A 21,467-nucleotide genomic window follows, 5' to 3' on the forward strand; every position below is an offset into this window, starting at 1 on the left:
TCTGTGCCATACATGATGCTGTCTATCCATTGTTCTTTAAAGACAGGGAATTTCTGACGGAGATCCTGATCTATGAAATTACAGCCACAGCCCATACATCAAAGGCAGAATGACCCTCTCATACAGGGACCAATCCCCAGAGGCCACTCCCATTGGAAAACATGTTCTCACCAAGTCCTCTTGCCACCGACCTCACCTGACAAAGTCCTGGGTAGTTCTCAAGACATCCCTCAGAAGGTTCCTTCCATCCTGAGCCTTTGGACTCACCCGGTTCAGAAACAAATGCCCTCCCCTTCAAAATGGTAGCACCCTACAGATTATCACTGGTGACAGCCAGTGATGACAGGCAGGATCAGGCTGGGGCAGGTGAGTGCCTTGAAGAGGCCAGCCAGCATGCACCACTGTTCCTGTGGCGACTTCTCCGTTCTTCCCCTCCACACTGCAGGCTGCCCCTCCTTCTGTTCACCTCCAAGGACTGGTTTTCTCCAGGACTACAGACCATGTGAAACACAGTGAGGGTGACAAAAAGAGAACCACATACTCACTTTTCTCAGCTGTACTTGGGGATAACTGACAAATAAATTTGTAAGATATTTAAAGTGTACAGAATGGTGCTTTGACATGTGTAACCATTGTGGAAGGATGCCCACTAGTTAATTAACTAGTTACATCCATCACCTAACATTTATTTATTTATTTTGGTAAGAATGTTTATGTTTTACTGTCTTAGCAAATTTCAGTTATATAACAGTGTTTTCAACTAGAGTCACCATGTTACCCCTTACATCCTCAGAACTTCATCTTATAACTGAAAGTGTGTATGCTTTCACCAACCTCTCCCTTTTTTCCTGACCTCCCAGCACCTGGCAAATACTTTTAAATCCCTGTTTCTATTAATTTGATTTTTCTTTTTCATATAAGCTTTTTCATATAAGCAATACCATGCAATATTTATCTTTCTCAGTGTGGCAATATATGTAATTTAAGCATATGCAATTTCATGGTTTATTTGGATACAGGATAAATATGATGCAATAAGCTTTTCTACAACGATGTACAAATAAACTATTGATAGCAGGTGAAAGGGAAAGAACGTTTTCTGTTTGTAGGTTCAACACTAAAGAGGCCAAGATAGATTATAAACTCTACATGTATTTTTAAGAGTGCAAGGTGTTAATTAAAAGCACTATTGTGTAAATGGCTAGAATAAATGAAACATTTCAAGTATGGAAGATAAATGAGTGAAGGAGAGATGGCTGAGACTGCAACAGAGGGACATATATAATTTACTGACATAAAAGATACTCACTGAATAAAGCCAAACCTTTCCACTTTTGTGTTTATAAAAGAGGGTAGAAGCCAGAAATGGACATATGGTGTCCCCAAGGAGGAAAGGAGACAGATGCAAAATAAGTTATGTTCTTGCCACAACAGGTGATCAAGAAATTTATAATTTTTGAATTAATAACCAAGACAAGTCCAAGGCCAGAGAGAGAAGAATTGCAGTATTTTGGAGGCAATGGCAAAAGAAAAAAGACTATCAACGCTTATGAGAAAAAGTCAAAGTTTAACACCTGGAAAAAACATCGTTCCTTTAACCCTGAAGGCGCAGCTGACTTTGTCAAAAAGCCCCTTTGGGGTGCAGAGTCTTGTACCCCTTCCTCTGTTTCTCTAGTCAAGAGACCAGAGGCGATTCTTAAAGGACTTGAAGACCAGCCAAACTGTCATTTGACCATAGTGAGAGGGAATGAGGGCGGGCTGGGGTGGGCCATGGCAGCAGGAGACTGTCCCAGGGTTTAAGGAAGATTGAAAAGACAAACGGAAGAGAGAGCCTCTGGGAAGAATGGAATTGACTGGGAAAGTGAAATGCTTTGCTACACGCCTTCCTGAGAATGCAGAGCATGAAATAAAACAGAAGTATTTACATTAAAAACAATATGTAACATTGCTATCAGTTACCCGAAATGCATGCCACAACCATTTTAAGAAACATTTGTCGTTTTAAAGTTAACCTAAGAATGCCTGAGATGCCCCTGGGACTGAGCACAGAGTATATGGCCCTCCAATCTTCAACCCACCTCCAGGAGCAGGGAGTCTTGCTCATTCCCATTTTCCAAATGCAAAGTAAGACTTTTTCTTGCCAGAGAAGGCCATCAAATATTAAGAGGAGAAACTTCCTAAAAGGTCTTTGGCATTTGAAGTTTACTGGACATTCATTCGAAGCCCTGGAAAACAGTGTGACCCCAGGACCCAGTCTACCTTCCGAATCCGCACATCTGGGACACTGCTTCTTATGGGCCACATCCAGCCTGTGTACTTCTGGCCAGTGAGAGGTTATGCACCCACATTTGAGTGCTCTGAGGTGAAATATCGCCAGTTTTGAGGTGATACTTAAACTCCCCTTTCCCTGTTCCTACCTGAATTTCCAAAGGCACTAAGAGAAGCGAGTTAAGTAAGCACTTCCTACTTTGTAGGAAAGTAGTTCTCTGCCTGGCAATCATTAGAGTCCCCGCCAGGAACATAAAAACCCCAGATTTCCAGGCCCTCATGCAGAAGCTCAGAGGGACCAAGTGAGGGCTGCTGAGGCAAGCAATGTGTACTCTGAAGAGCACCCTGGGTAATTCTGCCACTGAGTCACATTTGTTAACTAAACCACGGGCCTGAGGGCAAGCTGAGAAAAATCTTAACTTCACTGAAATAAACAACAACAAAAACTGTTTTTTTTTTTAAACTGAGCATGACCCATAGCATCAAAGGGGAAGGTAAGAGCTGACATCTCTCAGCTGCTGAGCTGCTGAGTTCATTCAAGGCACTAAGGTAAGCATTTATATAGATTACCTCATGTAATCGTGATGATAAATTTATGAGGTACTACAATTATTATCCCTCTTGTATCAGTGGTGAAATTGGGTCTTAGAGAAGTTAAGTCATTTGGCCAAGGTTAACCATTAATTACACTCAAAATATTCAAGGGAATAGAAATAAAACCTAAAAGGGACTAGTGAAGTATTTATGAAATTGAGACTGAATCTTCCATTAGTTTGAGTTTTTGAGGCACATTCTTGAGCTCTAGTTATTGAAGCTAACCTAAGTTTGGATATCTCCACTTATAAACTGGATGCAGAATGACCTCATTCTCTGGAATAGGCCTGCCTACTTGAGACGGTTCAGAAGTGTGGAGGGTATACTTTATGCTGCTTGAAAAGCATTTATGCAAAAACCTGGTCTGAGGTCCAGTAATTTTCACCCGAGAACAACGTCAGTTTAAATGAAAGCAAAGGAAGCACAATATTGATCTTGCTGGGAGGACTTGTTAGATCATCACACTGGAAATGTTTTGATGACTTTAAAAAAAGATAACAGAACCAATACCTAGTTGACCAACTACATTTTTATCCTGTTAGGTATAAGTGGGTTTTAAAGGCTTGAAAACAAGTGTTTCCTAGCTGAAAATTGTTCTTGGAGAGAGTCGCCTTAGCAATGAGAAGATTTCCTAATGTAACCCCAAATCTATAAAGCTGTAAATAAATCATGCCTTAATACCACCAGGCCTTTGGTATTATAATACCAAAGTGCTTATAATATTTACCGTAGGTCAATTTCCAAGCACTGATAAATAGAACAGCAACCTCTCCACACTTGTGTGGTATCTCCTTAGGAATTCCAATGGCCTCTAATCCATCCACATTGGCTAAGAATGCCATCTTTCATGGTAGAGTTTTGACAGCAGGAACACAGTCAGTGAATACTTGTAATAGTCCATTTCAGAGAGCAGATGGAAGCTAAAATTTGTAGAAGCTTCCTTGGGATAAACAAATCCTTTAAAAAGGTAAAATTAGTCCAATAAAAGATAAAATCATAAACAATACTACTTCAGTTAAGCTTAGGTAGAGCAGAAGGCTTTCTGGAGTCCCTAGAAGCCTGGAAATGTTGACTGACACCAGGGACCCTGAGGATTTTTCAAGAGATAAGCCCACGAATGAATTTCCTGCCATGGTATTTACTCCTATTTATTGTATTAAAAAAAAATACACCTTCTTTTCATTCCCAGGTTACTAACAGAAATCCCAGGGATATGTAATGTTAGAGATGATATCATTTTTGCAGCATTGTGGTAGAGAAACATGAGCTTTGAAATGAAGCAAATGTATCTGTTTTGCTTGATTTTGCTCCAGAAAAACATCATGTTTTGCTTCAGAAAAACATCTACTTCTGCTTTATTGACTATGCCAAAGCTTATTGTGTGTATCACAACAAATTGTGAAATATTTTTAAAGAGATGGTAATATCAAACCACCTTACCTGCCTCCTGAGAAATCTGTATGCAGGTCAGGAAGCAACAGTTAGAACTGGACATGGAACAACAGACTGGTTCCAAATAGGAAAAGGAGTACATCAAGGCTGTATATTGTCATCCTGCTTATTTAACTTATATGCAGAGTACATCATGAGAAATGCTGGGCTGGAGGAAGCACAGGCTGGAATCAAGATTGCCAGGAGAAATAGCAATAACCTCACATATGCAGATGATACCACTCTTATGGAAGAAAGTGAAGAAGAACTAAAGAGCCTCTTGATGAAAGTGAAAGAAGAGAGTGAAAAAGCTGGCTTAAAACTCAACATTCAAAAAACTATGATCATAGATCCCATCTGCTACTGCTAAGTCACTTCAGTCGTGTCCGACTCTGTGTGACCCTATAGACGGCAGCCCACCAGGCTCCCCCATCCCTGGGATTCTCCAGGCAAGAACACTGGAGTGGGTTGCCATTTCCTTCTCCAATGCATGAAAGTGAAAAAATTAAAGTGAAGTCGCTCAGTCATGTCTGATTCCTAGCAACCCCATGGACATCAGCCCACCAGGCCCCTCCGTCCATGGGATTTTCCAGGCAAGAATACTGGAGTGGGTTGCCATTGCCTTCTCCATAGGTCCCATCACTTCATGGTAAATAGATGGGGAAACAATGACATACTTTATTTTGTGGGGCTCCAAAATCACTGTAGATGGTGACTGCAGTCTTGAAATTAAAAGACACTTGCTCCTTGGAAGAAAAGTTATGACTAACCTAGACAGCATATTAAAATGCAGAGACATTACTTTGCAATGAAGGTCCATCTAGTCAATGCTATGGTTTTCCCAGTAGTCATGTATGGATGTGAAAATTAGACCACATAGAAGGCTGAGTGCCAAAGAATTGATGCTTTTGAACTGTGGTGTTGAAGAAGACTCTTGAGAGTGTCTTGGACTGCAAGGAAATCCAAACAGTCAATCCTAAAGGAAATCAGTCCCAAATATTCATTGGAAAGACTGATGCTGAAGCTGAAACTCCAATACTTTGGCCACCTGATGTGAAGAACTGACTCATTGGAAAAGACCCTGATGCTGGGAAAGATTGACGGCGGGAGGAGAAGAGGATGATGGAGGAAAAGATGGTTAGATGGCATCACTGACTCCATGGACATGAGTTTGACTAAGCTCTGGGAGTTGGTGATGAACAGGGAAGCCTTGCGTGCTGCAGTCCATGGGATTGTAAAAAGTTGGACATGACTGAGCAACTGAAATGAACTGAAACATATCTGATTCTTTTAATTCTAGATTTTACCCCTTAATTGCATATATGCTTGTGGCTATTTCTCTAATCATTAGTCATTTGTTCTGTGGAAACAGAGACAATAATACACAATTATTGAAAGTTCTGATATAGCAGTGCCTGTGACATGGACAAATATTGTTGGCAATTAGTAGATGCTCAACTAACATCATTGCCTTCCTTGGTTTCCTTAGACGCTTCCTATTCTATTTTTTTAAATTTTATTTTATTTTTAAACTTTACAATATTGTATTAGTTTTGCCAAATATCTATTTTAACAATGTTAGTGCCCCCCACCCTAGATAGATACCACATCTGATCTAAAGAAAAAAAAAAAAAAAAAAAAGAACTGCATATGCTCCTGAGGCTTCAGGGTTATGGAAACAGTAATAGAATTAAATGAGATGACAAATTTTAACTGAGACTGAGTGAAAATATTCTCCTACAAAAGCTTCCATCCATTTTTCTCCAATCTCAAATTACTCAGAAAAGTTGCCTTTGGTTAATGTATAACACTTGGAATTTTTCTTTAACATTTAGTGTTTAGTTGACACGCAGCCGTTTTAAGTCATTTCTGGAATAAATACATATATATTTTCAAGTATTTTAAAATAATTCTGATACATTTTACTTCTCACAACAACTTTTAGCATATGTTATCCAACTTTGCTTTCACAATCCATCTTCTTCTGAAAAAGAGAAGAAACAAAATTACCTTAGGACTGAGACAAGACAAGGAAAACTTCCACTCTGGGAAAATAATATTAGCTTTGACATAAATTAGATGCTTGCCAGTAACTCAACTACACCTGTCAAATAAGACATTAAAATTTGAAATAGAATATTAACAAAAGTCAATTTCACTAGTGATTAAGCATAAGATTTAACTGTGCTGATAAAAGAAAGGAAGGGGAGTCTGAAGGCAGATCTGCTTTAGTTGTAAAAATATATATTCCTCTTATAAAGAGATTTACCAATGGAATTTTCACTGTTTTTTTCCTCCAAAGTGGCCCTTGGAAGTAAAGAAAAAATGGAGCTCATTTTCCTTAAAAAAGAAAAATGACCATTTAGTTTACAGTACTCTTCCTTAGAAACACCCCTCAAAAATTTTTGAGTACAAGAAAAAGAAAAACAAGAAAATAATCCCAACAGAATGTGGTAAGGGTTTCTGTCATTTTATCTGTGCTCTGGTGGGATTAGCGCCAAGGACACCTGACCCTGAGCACAGTGAGAATTTGAATATTTCAGGTGTCATTTCCAAACATAATTTCTTTTTTACCCAATTTTGAGAATTTTATTGATAAGCTGACAAAAAAAAAAAAAAGAGTGAGAGAGAGAAAGCATACACTGGAATGATTTAGTATTTCCCCTCCTTGGTCTTCCACCACAGCTTTGTCTCACAATTTTTATTATTAATAATTTTTATTGGAGTAGAGTTGCTTTACAATGTGTTAGTTTCTACTGTACAGCAAAGCGAATTAGCAATACATATACACACATCCTCTCTTTTTTTAATTTTCTTTCCATTTGGGTCACCACATAGCACTGGGTAATGGGCTTCCCTGATAGCTCAGTTAGTAAAGAATCCACCTGCAGTGCAGGAGACCCAGGTTCAATTTCTGGGTTGGGAAGATCTACTTGAGAAGGGAAAGGCTTCCTTCTCCAGCATTCTTGGGCTTCCCTTGTGGCTCAGCTGGTAAAGAATCTGCCTTCAATGCAGGAGACCTGGGTTTGACCCCTGGATTGGGAAGATCCGCTGAAGAAGGGAAAGGTTACCTACTCCAGTATTCTGGCCTGGAGAATTCCATGGTCTGTATTGTCCATGGGGTCGCAAAGAGTTGGACACGACTGAGTGACTTTCACTTCCACTTTTCACTTCCATAGCGCTGAGCAGTTTCCTGTGCTATACATTAGTTATCTATTTTATGCATAGTATCATTAGTGTACGTATGTCAATCCCAATCTCTGAATTTACCCCACCTATTTTCCCCCTTTGGTATCCATATGTTTGTTCTCTTCCTCTGTCCAAACATATTTTTGTTATTCTTGAACTTGGGCTTCATTCCCCTAGGACATACAACCAGTGTTTCTCAAATTCTAATGGGCCTATGAATCACCTGGGGATCTTGTTAATATGCAAATTCTGATTCCATATGTCTGGGTGGGACCTGAAGTTTTGCATTTCTTTTATTTTATATTGGAGTACAGTTGGTTACCAAAGTTGTGTTACTCTTAGGAATACAGCAAAGTGATTTAGTTATACATATACATGTATCTGGGCTTCCCTGGTGGCTCAGTTGGTAAAGAATCTGCCTGCAATGCTGCAGACTAGGGTTCAGTCTGTGGGTTGTGAAGATCCCCTGGAGAAGGGAAAGGCTACCCACTCCAGTATTCTGGCCTGGAGAATTCCATGGATTATATATCCTTGGGATCGCCAAGAGTCGGACACAACTGAGTGACTTTCACTTCACTTCAAACCCGTATCTATTCTTTTTCAAGTTCTCTTTCCATTTAGTTATTATAGAATATCCAGCATCCTCCCCTGTGCTATACAGTAGGTCCTGGTTGGTTATCTACTTTCATATGTCAATCCTGATCTCCCAATTTAATAGTTTCTTATTAGCTGCCAAGTGATGCTGATGCTTCTGCTTTCCTGACCCCTGCTAAGGGCTGTAAACTACACTGCTGACTTTTGCCTGATGTTAAAGTCCCCAAAGCTTTTTATAGAGCTTAGCATATTGTAGCATAGAAAAGTTTGTCAGATATAAGCAGGCTTGTGTGTGTAAATAAGTATTAGTAATATTAACATTTGGGAAAAAATATGCTATTCATTTATTTTTCTCCTTGTATCTACAAATGTAGTTGCTGTTGTTCTGTTGCTCAGTCGTGTCCAACTCTTTGTGACCTCATGGACTGCAGTATGCCAGGCTTCCCTTTCCTTCACTATCTCCCAGAGTTTGCTCAAACTCATGTCCACTGAGTCGGTGATGCCATCCAACCATCTTGTCCTCTGTTGTCCCCTTCTTTTCCTGTCCTCAATCTTTCCCAGCATCAGGGTCTTTTTCAGTGAGTCAGTTGTTCACATCAGGTGGCCAAAGTATTGGAGCTTCAGCTTCAGCATTATCTACAAATGTATGACCTTCAAATATAGGAGGCAAGTTGGCCAAGTGAACTACATTGTTTTTAACCAGGGTTTTTAGTCCTTTGGGTTTTTACTTCAAGTCAGATGTACTATGCCTGGCGCTATTTTTCTCAGAAGATTTCCCTCTTTGTGCTAGGATGACAAGCCAGATTTGCTTTAAAATATTAAGTAAAAGCTACAGTAAGTGTTGACTTTAAGAAAACAGTGGGATTTACTGAAATGAAGCCTCAATACCTCTTTGGAAGGAGATATATAAACAGATACAATGCTTTTGTAGAGTCATCTGGCAATATATCTTATAAGCCACACAAAATTTTTACCTTTAACCATAGTAATGTGTACTAAAGAAATCCTAAAATAAAGGGGAAAGCTTTATACACACAAAAAAATGTTCATCGCAATGGTATTATTACTCATAGCAGAAATTTGGAAATATGCCAAAGTTTGAAAAATTATGTAATGGTGAAATGTGATTTCACACAACCACTTAAAGGAATATTATTAATACTTGGTTTCTGAAAAATGTTTAATTTTATTTATTTATATTGGCTATGCTGCATGGTATGTGGGATGTTAGTTCCCAGACTAGGGATCAAACCTGCACCCCCCTGCATTGGAAGCGTGTAGTCTTAACCACTGGACTTCCAGGGAATTCCCTGAAAAATGTTTTAGAAGCAGTTCTTATAACATGTAAAATACTCACAGTATCACATTAAGTAAATCGCAGTGTCCAACAGACAGCTTTCAGTTATGAGAAAAGAAAATATGCCCATGTATATATTCTCTGTGGTATGTGGTGCAGCTTTATTGCACGATCCCCCAGAACATGGATCACGCAGGATTTTATGTGGATGGTGCTTCCTGGGGTGACAGTGCGCAACTTTCACAACCGAGTGTAGCGACCCTGTTTATAAACTATAGATGGAAAGAGTCTGAAATGAGCACACCAGATGTCAGCAATCTTTTGCCTTTGGAAGATGATATGATGGTTCCCCCCCCGCCCCTCAATTTTCCAAATGTTTCTGTAAAGAGGGAGAAAGCCCCAGAACCAGGAGACCTGGAGAGCAGTTTAGGTCTGCCCACTGGGGGACCCTGAACTAGTCACTCTGCTGATCCAGGCCTCAGTTTCCTCATCTGCAGAGCAGACTAAGTCATCAAGACTGAGTTCAGTGTTCGCTTCATGGTCTTCTCATGCTTGCCTTTCTGGAACTTGTTGTCCAGCAGTGTTATACGGGGATCAACACAAAATAATCTGGGGCACAGTTGGTAGAGCTCACGTTCCAGTTGTGAGAGCTTTCAAATACCAGTGATGTTTCTAGTAGGATTAGTTATATGGGAAAAGGTGTAAACTCACTTTCCCCAGATAGAACACTTTGGGATCTAATGATCTCAAGGGATCAGAAGGAGTTAGTGGGGTCCACTAACTCCAAGCTACATTAATCTGTGCTCTTTGGTAAGGAAGGAAGCCATTGGTCATAGAAGGAGAGGATGCTGTAGCATGGGGGGTAGGGGGTGGGGCAGGTGTTCCAGGTCCTTAAATAGAGGCAGCCATTAAGGAAGAATGAAAAGAGAAAAGTTTTTACTTTCACCGGAGGAAAGGGTCAGAATAAAAGAGGGATTTTTATATAGTGGAGTAGCCTGGGCAGATAGGAAAGAAGGAAGCAGGGGAAGAGCTTTTAGAAAGGAAGAAGGTACAAGACTATGAGCTTCCTGAGAGCAAGAATGCTTTTTGTCCACCAGGATGGAAGAGCCTGCACCACAGCACACATAAGTATTGGTCCAGTGAATGAAGATGATCAAGAGGACACTGAATGTATGCCTAACTCCTTAAAAAACTATAAAATGCTCTCTTGCAAGACCCCATAGACAGCAGCCCACCAGGCTCCCCCGTCCCTGGGATTCTCCAGGAATGGGTTGCCATATCCTTCTCCAACACATGAAAGTGAAAAGTGAAAGTGAAGTCGCTCAGTCGTGTCCGACTCCTAGAGACCCCATGGACTGCAGCCCACCAGGCCCCTCCATCCATGGGATTTTCCAGGCAAGAGTACTGGAGTGGGTTGCCATTGCCTTCTCTGCAAGATAGATATAGAAACAGAAAAAACAAACTGGGAGTAGTAAGGAAGAAAATTCTAACATCTTCAATGATCAGACAAGGTAACCAAGATAAGTTCCCTAAGATTAGAAAGACTATAGAACAGGAAGTCACAGATAAATCCCCTCGTTCCCCTATGTGGATTGATTGGATATTTCTCTCTTTATTGTCTGAAAGAGGCAGAAACTTTTGGCAGAACAGAGGATAATCGAAGTCCCAAGAGAAAATTATGCTCCATGATGCCTCCATCAAACCCAATACATCTGAACCTCCCTGGTCTCCTTTCACAAACCTATTTCTATTGGTAAGAGTCTGAGCACTGAAATTGGCAGGATTTCAGAAATTGAAGGGCTAGAGTGGGCAGGGAATACTTTTAGAAGACTTAATTGACCCATAAAAACTTTGTAGTGAATCCACTTCTCTTCATCTCAAAGACCAAGTCAAGATTGCTCCAGTTTCTTGAATGAGATCTTACTTTAATCTATGAATTCTATGAAATGTTATTGGTTGGCCAGCAAGAGGAATCCTCTATAACTTAAGATGCATATTTTCAACTGCCTTTTTATGATTAGAGTATCACCATAAAATGTTCCTATTCTATTTTGCTTAAAAAGTTAAGCAAAATGCTCCTTAAAAAATATTCCTTAAGCATTTTTTCTCTTAAAATATCTCTGATATTTATTTCTTCATATTAACTGAAATAATTTGAATAAATCTTAAGATTTAACTTGTAAACCTGAATTTAAGCTCTAATTCAAATTTAAAACAGCATTTCTGTTTTTTTTATTAGCACATAGATAATTTGTGAAATTCAAAATCCAGTTTTACTTTCTTTTTATCAGATACATTCTTTAAAAAAAACTGAAAACAAAATACAGAAAATTTGCTCAAGTCCATAGCTCTGTCCTTCTGATTTCTAAATCTAGCTGCTGGCTTTAGAAGAATTTGCATACTCTTGAATAAATGCCAGTGAAAGGGGAAAGTGGTTTAGTAAAACTACTTATAGGCAGGGCCCCTCCTAAAGTGCCCTGTGAATAGCTTTTATTAAGCAAGATTAAAATTGCTCATTATCCCAAAATAACTCCGGTGCATGTGATGTTATAAAAAAAGCACACACCGTAATCAGTTTGACATTTTTGGAATTTCGAAAGGTAATTAGGCTCTCCTTCTTGAAAAAAAAAAAAAAAATCTGCTATTGTGAGCATTTCTAGTGAAGTATAATTCTGGTTTTCATAGATCTTGAAGCTTGCATTATTTTATTTCTAAAGTCACTGACACCAGTATATGGTCAGAAACAGGGGAATTCGCCTAAAAGGGCAGACTGATGATACAAACTAGAAGGATATTTGAAGACAGACACTTGGGAAATTTAGTGCAGATGCCATTCACTGGTCTATCCCAGGATATTGTGACTAAATGTTGGCTTTGGAGTCCAACATTCCTGGAATCAGATCTAGTCTATGTACTAGAATATAGCCTCTGGAAAGCTATTTTGCTTCTCTTGTGTCAGTTTTCTCCTCTGTAAGAGAAGGATGAGAACTAAAAATGTCATACGTTCCACTTTGCCCTTGAGAATCTGTTTATGCTCCGTTTGTGTCCCATGGCAGGCCACAGTCCATGGAGTTGCAAAGAGTTGGACATGACTGAGCAACTAACACTATTTTCACTTTCCAGGTCTAATTATTAGTAGTGTTATTTCAAGTCTGTAGAGTGTCCCAGTCTGCATGATAAACTAGTAGCCAACTCTAATGCAAGCCTTGGTGACTATTAGGAGGATTTGCTCAGCATGGGTCCTGGCACATAATTAGTGTTTTATATGTCCTGTGAAATAGGGACCCTCATACTGGCCTCCCTCCTAAAATCATGGTGAGGACCAAAATGATACTGCATAAAAAGGACTAGCATGTGGCACATTATAAGTGCTCAATAAATATTAGTAGTACTCATATTGTGGGATTTTACCTATCTTGAAATAACTATGAATATGGAGTTCACACATAGCTAGAAAACTGGAATTAGTCATAAAGGCTTAGAGATGGAATTATAGATGAGGTGTGCACCCATTTCCAGGTCCAGCAAGTTCATGACAAATGGGTGTTTTTAGCTGGATAGAGTCTCCATCCAGAGCCTGCACCAAATGTTTAAAATGCCTTATAGCTAAAAAAAAAGTTAAGAAATTAGATTTGCTCTATGTCTCCTTAGTAGATCTGAATGGCGAAGTGGTTGGTCCTGACTCACAGACTCAGAGTATTTCAAAGAAGAAACTCAACTCTTCGGATCATAACCTAGGTGTTTTTCCCACTGGTCATCATTGTGCCAGATGAATTTACATATCTTTAAATAAAATAATTTTTAAAGATCGCAGCTGAAAAATCACTGCATGAACTCTTTCAGTCTCTGGTCCAGCACATAAGAGAACCAAAGGAAGTCACTACTCCATCCTAGCTATAGGTAAAACAAAACAAAACAAAACAAAAACCCTGAAAGAACTGATAGATCATTAACTCCTTTTAGAGACTTCCCTCTTCCCTGTTGGTACAGTGTTTAAGATTTCATTCATCCAATGCAGGGGCTGCAGGTTTGAACCCTAGTCAGGGAACTAAGATCCCACATGCCACGCAGCATGGCAAAAAAGTAAAAAAATAAAAATAAATTGGTTCCTCTTCTTAGATCAAATACCAAAAGCACAATGGAAAAAAAAAAGTCAGTTGCCAACAAAATTTTTAAAAGATAAATGAAAAACAACTCCTTTTAGGTCCATCAAACAAGGCAGGTCACAGGGAAAACCACTGCCCCTCCAATTAGACACAAAGAGGAGGACAGAGAGAATCACAACTAACCAGAGCAGAAACCCATGAGTGGGAGCCACCATAGGAGCCAGTCTTGGAGGAGGAGATCCTGGGATGTAACTGAGGAGGTGCTGGAGGCTCAGGCTGGACATTTGTGAGAGTTGTGAACTCCAGTTGGAGTTTATGTAAAATGTGTGACTGTAAAACCCCTAGAATATAACAGGAGGAAACCTAGATGACTTGGGGTATGGTGATGACTCTTCTATACAACACCAAAGGCACCATCCATAAGAGAAATAATTTGTAAGCTAGACTTAATAAAATGAAAACTTCTGCTCCACTAAGCACAACTGTGAAGGGAATGGGAAGAGAAGCTACAGATTTGGAAAAAAATATTTGCAGAACACATATCTGGGGAAGAACACATTTCCAAAATATATAAATAACTCTTCAACTCAACTTCTTCTTACAATAGGAAAGTTAAAGTTTGTATTTTACCATCACTTATACCTTCTCAGGGCTTCCCAGGTGGCTCAGATAGTAAAGAGTCTGCTTGCAGTGCAGGAGACACTCTCTGAGTCAGGGAGAACCCCTGGAGAAGGAAATGGCAACCCACTCCAGTATTCTTGCCTGGAAAATCCCATGGATGGAGGAGCCCAGCAGGCTACAGTCCATGGGGTTGCAAAGAGTCAGATGCAACTGAGTGACTTAACTTTCTTTCTACACTGTCTCAGACAATTTTCCTTTTTTCATGAGGATCCAAGTTTTGGGTGTCATTTTCCTTCTTTATGAAGAACTTCTTGTAGCATTTCTTGAAAACCAAGTCTACTAGCAACAAATTCCTGCAATTTTTGTTTGTCAACAAATACGGAAAGTCTTTATTTGCTCTTCACTTTTGATGATAATTTCTCAGGGTATGGAAATTTAGTTGGTTGTTTTTTGTTTTGGTTTGTTTTTGATTCAATACTTTATTAATTTCACTCCAATCTGTTCTTTCTTGCATGGTTTTTGATGAGAAGTCAGATGTAATTCTTATCATTGTTCCTCAATGGGTAAGATACTTTCTTCTCTGACTTCTTTCAAGATTATATTTCTTTATATTTGATTTTCTGAAGTCTGGGTGTGATATGCCTAGATGTGGGTTTTACGTGTGTCCTCTGAGGTTCCTGGAACTATGGTTTGGTGTCTGACATTAGTCCTCAGTCATTATTGCTTTAAATATTTCTTTTGCAACTTTCTCTTCTCCTGCTTGTGCTCACATTACACATATGTTATAGCTTCTATAGCTGTCCCACAGTTCTTAGATATCCTGTACCATTGCCTTTTAAAATTCTTTTTTCTCTGTGTGTTTCCATTTTCCAGGCCTGATGTAGCCAAGTAACTACAGAATGAGGAAGGGATTATTCCAAGTTTGGAATCCCCCACCTAGAGGTGTGGGATGAAACACCAGGAAATCAAGAGTAAGGGGGCTCGGGGGATTCTCCCATTGATGGAGAGAGTCATGAGAGACAGTAAAAAAATACAACTCAGAGCACAAAGATTGATGAGCAATATCCAGTCACTCCTGTCCCTCATTGTCCCCAAATACTCATATATCTTCTATAATTAACTTTGGCCAAAATATATATGGACATGTGTACTCACATTAATATAGCCATCACCAATGAACTTGCTTAATTCTTTTCAAATACCAAACATAAATTTACCAATGTAAAGTTATTCAGCTTCCCCCCTTTTAATTTGTTTTTAGTGAAGATTGCTGCTGCTGCTGCTAAGTCGCTTCAGTCGTGTCTGACTCTGTGCGACCCCATGGATGGCAGCCCACCAGGCTCCCCCGTCCCTGAGATTCTCCAGGCAAGAACACTGGAGTGGGTTGCCATTTCCTTCTCCAATGCATGGAAGTGAAAAATGAAAGTGAAGTCGCTCAGTCATGTCCAACTCTTCATGACCCAATGGGCTGCAGCCTACCAGGCTCTGCCATCCATGGGAGTTTCCAGACATGAGTATTGGAGTGGGTTGCCATTTCCTTCTCAGTAGTGAAGACTAGATAATAAAAATTTGAATTCTCTGGACTATGAAGTTGAGTCTATCTTTGAGACAAGGAAACTAAATCCCCAAGGTTAAGTTTCATGCACAAGATCATGAACCTGGTTAGTTATAGCTGGGACCAAATGTACAGATCCTGACCCTCAATCCAGATGCCTTTTTCCTGCACCAAAAATTGCTTTAACTCCTCACCACACATTGCCTACTGACAGAGGCGAACATTATATTACCATTCAGAAAATGAGATGCTAATGTTCTCAAGGATCTCATTCAACAGGCAATACTTTTTTTTTAAGTACCAGCTGATGTGACTTATTGTAATTAGCTAATGAGTCTGAGCCTGTAATTCCTCTGTCAGGCCCTCAGGCTGAACTGTTTGTGTTTTCAAGTTTTATCACACAGACTTGTTCTACAGGAATTGTATGTTTCATGGGAGGAATGGGTTTTTGTTTTCATGAAGAGAAAGTAGGATGATTTTTCTCTCTCAGCATCCCAGTAACAGATGCACGTTGCCAAGTGGAGCAGAGACAGTTCAAAGGGTAGAGATTACTGGAGGAGTTGAAGCACAGGAGGCAAAACTGAAGGACTTAGAGAGTCTATTTTCTCTTCTAAAGAGGAGATCTATGTTTTACATTTCCACGTGATTTTCAATCATACAAATTTTGTGGGTTGACTTTTTCTTCTTCTTTTTGGAAATCACCAGTTAATGTCATTAAGCTTTTAATGGACACCTTCAGGTTTGTGAGCATGTTTTGGAAGGTAAGATGTATTCTAAGCTATGTATTTTGTAGAAAGCAGCTCAAGTTGTAAAACTGGAAAGGCCAATGATCCTTTGCCTAATTTCCACACTCTGCTTTGGTGTTATGAGCCCTTTGCAAATACTTAGGAGGCATCTGCGTGTCAGATACAACATGGTAGGTGAACATTCTAGACCTCAACAAAGACATCGAACTCAACATTATTTCCTCCCAAATCTATTCCTTGCCCATTTTTTGTTTTCATAAATAGCGTTACCAGTTACCCATTACCTAAGCCAGAATCTCCCATTGATTGGTGTACTTGACTCTCATTCTTCTCGTCAATGATGAAGTCCCTTCGTTCTATCGCCTAAATAATCCTCAATTCCATCCAGTCTTCTCCTTCTCCACTGTTTCACCCTCCCTGTGAGCCAAGATGATTTCTTCCTTGTTTTGCAAAATGACCAAGGTCAATGTCATGTTCAGCCCTCAGTGGTTACAATGTTGAATCGTACTTGAGTCCTGTGCTCCTGGAAAATGGGACTGGTTATGAAAGCACCTCACTCTTATATTTTAAAATCGGCCTACCCTTCCATCTTCCACAAAACCTCAACGGACCACCCTGCCCTGCACAGTCCAGGATAAGTCTGGCCTCCATCCTTCTTCAAGGATCCCAAAGTGAATGATAGCCTGTTCATTTGCCTTTATTAAAACCCCAGGCTTTCTTCTTTTTCTTTGAAAAATTTTCTCATTAATGAAAATTCTCCTTATTGCAATACCCAAATAATCTCTCCACTGTCTAGGGATTTTTTTTCTTTCACAGTACTTAGAAGTGGTAAGGAACCACTGACCAAAATCACCCATCCTGGCCAGGAATAATAATAACCACTTGCGTAAGTTGTTCTTTTGCAACAATAAGTCCTGATAAGGAACATGGCGGTGCTACTGAAAACTAACCAGGAGAATCTGAGAGAGGCCAAAAGGAGGGAGGAGACACCAGCCCATAATATGTCCTGCCAACCTCTCAGAATCCTTCTTGCTGGACTCCATCTTGGCTGAGAGTTGCATGCACCACCAGTAAGGACCCCGAGTCAGACCAAATACGGGCCAAGCAAGAGACCTGGAAAGTAACTCCATTACCAGAAAACTTGAGACTGCAAGCCACACAGCAGAGCAGTTCTCCTGGGTTCCCTTATCCTACTGCTCTCCACTAGCGCATCCCTTCCCAGGTAAATCTTTTGCTTTGTCTGCATATGTGTCTCCTTGGATAATTCATTTCCCAGTGTGGGAGAGGAGTCCACTCTTGGGCCCTGGAAGGGGCCCTCCTTCCTGCAGGGGAAGAGCATAATCTCATGGAGAGAAAAGTAATGTGAAGTTAGTCTCATCTCAGATGCTGCCTCGCATGCCAGCATTTATCAGCACATAGGAACACGGAAGTGCCATCCTATCTGCCTGTGAGGTTGGTAGAGCACTGGTCTCTGTCCCCAGGTCCCCCAAATTTGCCCTAGTGAAAAGATCTCCAAAGACAGATTTTACAGTACTGTAGTAGCAGCTTCTAGCCTGCTAGGGTAAGAAAATCCTCAGGAAACCATAGGATCCTGAGTTCATCAAAACAGGGCCCCTCAGAAGTATTTCAAGGCTGGGCTCACTGGCCTCCTACACCCATCAAGTAGGCCAATCCAAGTATTTTAACACCGCTCATTTTAAGAATGAAATGTATTTCTACTGTTCCCTATGCTAATTACCAAATCCTCCAGGGCAGTTCAAAGACTTTTAAATGGAAGAATCTCTAGAGGCTGGTTACTGTCTTTCACATGCTAACTACTTCCCCTCCCAGAGTGTTCATTCCTAGTAAAGGTAGATCAGTTCAGCACAGTTTAATCACTCAGTCATGTCCAACTCTTTGCGACCCCATGGCCTGCAGCACACCAGGCCTCCCTGTCCATCACCAACTTCCAGAGCTTACTCAAACTCATGTTCATTGAGTTGGTGATGCCATCCAAAAATATCAACCTCTGTCATCCCCTTCTCCTTCCACCTTCACTCTTCCGCAGCGTCAGTGTCTTTTCCGATGAGTCAGTTCTTTGCATCAGGGGGCTGAAGTATTGGAGTTTCAGCTTCAGCATCAGTCCTTGCAATGAATATTCAGGCCTGATTTCCTTTAGGATGGACTGGTTGGATCTCTTTGCTGTCCATGGGACTCTCAATCTTCTCCAACATCACAGTTCAAAAGCATCAATTCTTCAGCTCTTAGCTTTCTTTATCATCCAACTCTCACATCCATACACGACTACTGGAAAAACCATAGCTTTGACTAGACAGAACTTTCTTGGTAAAGTAACAAAGGTCTTGTTACTGCTTTTTAATATGCTGTCAACATATAAAAAGACAGCTTTTTAATATGCTGTCTGCTGCTGCTGCTAAGTTGCTTCAGTCATGTCCGACTCTGTGCGACCCCATAGACGGCAGCCCAACAGGCTCCCCCATCCTTGGGATTCTCCAGGCAAGGACGCTGGAGTGGGTTGCAGTTTCCTTCTCCAATGCATGAAAGTGAAAAGTGAGAGTGAAGTCACTCAGTCCTGCCCGACTCCTAGCGATCCCATGGACTGCAGCCTACCAGGCTCCTCTATCCATGGGATTTGCCAGCAAGAGTACTGGAGAGGGTTGCCATTGCCTTCTCTGAATATGCTGTCTAGGTTGGTAATAACTTTTCTTCCAAGAAGCAAGCATCTTTTAAAATCATGGCTGCAGTCGCCATCTGCAGTGATTTTGGAGCACAAAAAAATGAAGTCTGTACTGTTTCCAGTGTTTTCCCATCTATTTACCATGAAGTGATGGGACCAGATGCCATGATCTTAGTTTTCTGAATGTTGAACTTTAAGCCAACTTTTTCACTCTCCTCTTTCACTTTCATCAAGAGGCTCTTTAGTTCTTCGTTTTCTGCCATAAGGGTGGTGACATCTGCATATCTGAGGTTATTGATATTTATCCCTGCAATCTTGATTCCAGCTAGTGTTTCATACAGTCCAGCATTTATCATGGTGTACTCTGCATGTAAGTTAAATAAGCAGGGTGACAATATACAACCTTGACATACTCCTTTCCCCATTTGGAACCAGTCTGTTGTTCTATGTCCAGTTCTAACTGTTGCTTCTTGACCTGCATACAGATTTCTCAGGAGGCAGGTCAGGTGGTCTGGCGTTCCATCTCTTTAAGAATTTTCCATAGTTTGTTGTGATGCACACAAAGGCTTTGGCATAGTCAATAAAGCAGAAGTAGACATTTTTCTGGAACTATCTTGCTTTTTCTATGAGCCACTGGATTTCAGCAATTTGATATCTGATTCCTCTGCCTTTTCTAAATCCAGCTCCAACATCTGGAAGTTCATGGTTCACATATTGTTGAAGCCTGGCTTGGAGAATTTTGAGCATTACTTTGCTAGCATGTCACATTGTACGGTAGTTTGAGCATTCTTTGACATTGCCTTTCTTTGGGATTGGAATGAAAAGTGACCTTTTCCAGTCCTGTGGCCACTGCTGAGTATTCCATATTTGCTGGCATAATGACTGCAGCACTTTCACAGCATCATCTATTAGGATTTAAAATAGCTTAATTGGAATTCCATTACCTCCACTAGCTTTGTTCATTGTGATGCTTCCTAAGGTTCACTTGACTTCGCATTCCAGGATGTCTGGTTCTAGGTGAGTGATCACACCATCATGATTATCTGGGTTGTGAAGACCTTTTTTGTACAGTTCTTCTATGTATTCTTGCCACCTCTTCTTAATATTTTCTGCTTCTGTTAGGTCCATACCATTTCTGTTCTTTATTGTGCCCATCTTTGCATGAAATATTCCCTTGGTATTTCTAATTTTCTTGAAGAGATCTCCAGTCTTTCCCATTCTATTCTTTTCTCTATTTCTTTGCATTGATCGCTAAGGAATGCTTTTTCATCTCTCCTTGCTATTCTTTGGAACTCTGCATTTGAATGGGCATATCTTTCCTTTTCTCCTTTGCCTTTTGCTTCTCTTCTTTTCACATCTATTTGTAAGGCCTCTTCAGACAACCATTTTGCCTTTTTTCATTTATTTTTCTTGGGGATGGTCTTGATTCCTATCTCCTGTACAATGTCATGAACCTCCATCCATAGTTCTTCAGGCATGCTGTCTATCAGATGTCTATCAGATGTAATCCCTTGAATCTATTTGTCACTTCCACTGTATAATTGTAAGGGATTTGATTTAGGTCATACCTGAATGGTGTAGTGGTTTTCCCTACTTTCTTCAATTTAAGCCTGAATTTGGCAATAAGGAGTTCATGATCTTAGCCACAGTCAGCTCCTGGTCTTGTTTTTGCTGCCTGTATAGAACTTCTCCGTCTTTAGCTGCAAAGAATATAATCAATCTGATTTTGGTATTGACCATCTGGTGATGTCCATGTGTAGAGTCTTCTCTTGTGTTGTTGCAAGAAGGTGTTTCCCATGACCAGTGCATTCTCTTGGCAAAACTCTATTAGCCTTTGCCCTGCTTCATCTGTACTCCAAGGTCAAATTTGCCTGTTACTCCAGGTGTTTCTTGACTTCCTACTTTTGCATTCCAGTCCCCTATAATGAAAAGAACATCTTTTTTGAGTGTTAGTTCTAAAAGGTCTTGTAGGTCTTAATAGAACCATTCAACTTCAGCTTCTTCAGCGTTACTGGTTGGGGCATAGATTTGGATTACTGTGACATTGAATGGTTTGCCTTTGAAAACCAGAGATTGTTCTGTCGTTTTTGAGACTGCATCCAAGTACTGCATTTCGGACTCTTTTGTTGACCATGATGGCTACCCCACTTCTTCTAAGGGATTCCTGCCCGCAGTAGTAGATATAATGGTCATCTGAGTTAAATTCACCCATTCCAGTCCATTTTAGTTTGCTGATTCCTACAATGTCGACGTTCACTCTTGCCATCTCCTGTTTGACCACTTCCAATTTGCCTTGATTCATGGACCTAACATTCCAGGTTCCTATGCAATATTGTTCTTTACTGCATCAGACTTTACTTCTATCACCAGTCACATCCACAACTTGGTG

Source organism: Bos indicus, chromosome 4, assembly GCF_029378745.1.
Source record: "Bos indicus isolate NIAB-ARS_2022 breed Sahiwal x Tharparkar chromosome 4, NIAB-ARS_B.indTharparkar_mat_pri_1.0, whole genome shotgun sequence".
In the NCBI taxonomy this organism is placed as follows: domain Eukaryota; kingdom Metazoa; phylum Chordata; class Mammalia; order Artiodactyla; family Bovidae; genus Bos; species Bos indicus.